This window comes from Schistocerca piceifrons, unplaced genomic scaffold, assembly GCF_021461385.2.
Source record: "Schistocerca piceifrons isolate TAMUIC-IGC-003096 unplaced genomic scaffold, iqSchPice1.1 HiC_scaffold_352, whole genome shotgun sequence".
Lineage (NCBI taxonomy): Eukaryota > Metazoa > Arthropoda > Insecta > Orthoptera > Acrididae > Schistocerca > Schistocerca piceifrons.
In genome coordinates, this window is record NW_025728573.1 from 12501 (window position 1) to 15000 (window position 2500).

Here is a 2500-nt window from a genome sequence, read left to right on the forward strand (position 1 = left end):
TCTCCGGAATCGAACCCTGATTCCCCGTTACCCGTTACAACCATGGTAGGCGCAGAACCTACCATCGACAGTTGATAAGGCAGACATTTGAAAGATGCGTCGCCGGTACGAGGACCGTGCGATCAGCCCAAAGTTATTCAGAGTCACCAAGGCAAACGGACCGGACGAGCCGACCGATTGGTTTTGATCTAATAAAAGCGTCCCTTCCATCTCTGGTCGGGACTCTGTTTGCATGTATTAGCTCTAGAATTACCACAGTTATCCAAGTAACGTGGGTACGATCTAAGGAACCATAACTGATTTAATGAGCCATTCGCGGTTTCACCTTAATGCGGCTTGTACTGAGACATGCATGGCTTAATCTTTGAGACAAGCATATGACTACTGGCAGGATCAACCAGGGAGCTGCGTCAACTAGAGCTGAGCAGCCGGCCGCCCGGGAGTGTGTCCCGGGGGCCCGCGCGAACACGCAAGCGTCCGCTCAATCATTCTGCAAACAGGAGGAGGCTGAGCTCCCCTGCACAATACACCTCGAAACCCTCTCAGGTCCCGGCGGCGCGCAGCGCCGTCCCAAGTACTTGGTCGGGTTCGAGAGAGGCGCAATCGCCCGGAGTTAGGCGAGTAGACGCTTTCGGTGCGACCACCCGTGCTCCCAACTGAGCTTGCCGCTGCCGACAGAGGCCCGGGAGCGTGCTGTCGTGGCATTGCCGGCGGGAGACAACACGCGCCACCTACGGTGACCGGCAGCTCCAACGCCAGCGCCACAGAAGGACAAAAGCCCCACTTGGGTGCCGAAGCGAACTCTCCCAGCACAGCGCACGCGCCAACACATCCGCACAGCTGCGATACAAACCACCAGCGAGAACCGCTGGGGCGACCGAGCAGCAGACGGCGTCGCGGCGCCGAGCGCCGGGCGGCGGCGCATCCTCAACGCACACAGTCCTCAATCGGACCAGCACACTGAAGATGTCCACCGCGCTTCGCACCGGGCCCGCGAGGACCTACTTTGGCCGCACGGCGCCGCGCGCAGGGTGCGCCGGCGCGCAGCTGCGACGCCTGCCGCGTCCGTCGGCCGGCGCGCCTGCCACTGGCCGCCCCCACCAGCCGGCTGTAGCGCGTGCGCCCACGCACCGCGCGGCCAGCACGCCGGGAGGCGCCCCCTCACCGGCCGGGGACGGTCCCACCCAGCCACCGCCGCGTATCGCTTCACACCCAGATGCCGTTCAGTTTCGTCGGCATGGTGGGTATCGCTGGAACAACCGGTTCGTACCTCAACCTATCGTCGCCATCACCGATTCACCCCTAGCGAGAACAACCGCACCACAACAGGTTACCATTTGTTCATTTGCGTAACTTCACCAGAAAACGCAGGCGTCCATCGCCATTTGCAACTTCAACGATTATTGCATGCCTGTGTCAGGTGTCACGCCACACTACGTCTGCCCACATACACGCAACAAAATGTGCACGCCTAGACAATACGTGGAAGGTGGCCCCCGTACGTATGCGATGTCCATTGCTCGAACGACTGTCAACCGGCCTCTGTAGCATGTCGCAGATATGGAACGCGGTGCACCATGCCATCACGGTGTGTGAGGAGAGACGACTAGGTCCGAATACATCAACAGACAGCTCATGCTGATCGCCATCCACGGCGTCCGTTCCTCCCACACGTCTCTATGGCGTACCACACTGCAATCCAGCTCTCATAGGGAGACGACACGTAGCTGCGTGCACAATATTTGCACTGTATGGTCCGCCGTTTTTGGGCGCAGTCGTTGTACGGTCACACATGTGCCACGATGTATCATTCGGTACATAAGGACGAATGTGCAGTACAGATTGTGGTTTACGCGTACGACATTAGCGGACGGTTGACACAGGCCGCACCACAACGTAGCCTGAGTACGTCGCATGCGAAGGGCATTGAACATGCAAACTTCTCACCAACCAGCTTGCGAAGGCAGGGGGGCAAGGTGGGGACGTGGGGAGGGGCGGCATGTACGTCCTGCTGCCATCCACATTACAGTGTACAGCAGGAGCATGTGGAAAGTCAGCAAGACTTGCAAGGTGTTTAACATGAAGCGATACACAGGGGAGCGGGCAGTGCGAGTAGCGAACTATATTGCGAGGGTTGCGGGTGGGCAACACTACACTAATTGAACGAGTCGTATAACAATTACAGAGCAGGTTTAGGCGACAACATGGGTTACGTTAGGGGACAACGTGGGTTACGTTAGGGGACAACGTGGGTTAGGTTAAGGCACAACGTGGGTTAGGTTAAGGCACAACGTGGGTTAGGTTAAGGCACAACGTGGGTTAGGTTAAGGCACAACGTGGGTTAGGTTAAGGCACAACGTGGGTTAGGTTAAGGCACAACGTGGGTTAGGTTAAGGCACAACGTGGGTTAGGTTAAGGCACAACGTGGGTTAGGTTAAGGCACAACGTGGGTTAGGTTAAGGCACAACGTGGGTTAGGTTAAGGCACAACGTGGGTTAGG

At 57.8% G+C, this 2500-nt stretch overlaps 1 non-coding gene across 1 annotated transcript in view; it reads right to left on the bottom strand.

Annotated features, from left to right (window-relative positions):
• The window catches only part of LOC124746579, a 1909-nt gene extending 1505 nt beyond the window's left edge, over nucleotides 1-404 (bottom strand). The window contains exon 1 of the ribosomal RNA XR_007011391.1: nucleotides 1-404. This exon is cut by the window's left edge and continues 1505 nt beyond it. This is a non-coding gene — a ribosomal RNA (small subunit ribosomal RNA).
• Nucleotides 405-2500: the final 2096 nt, after the last annotated feature.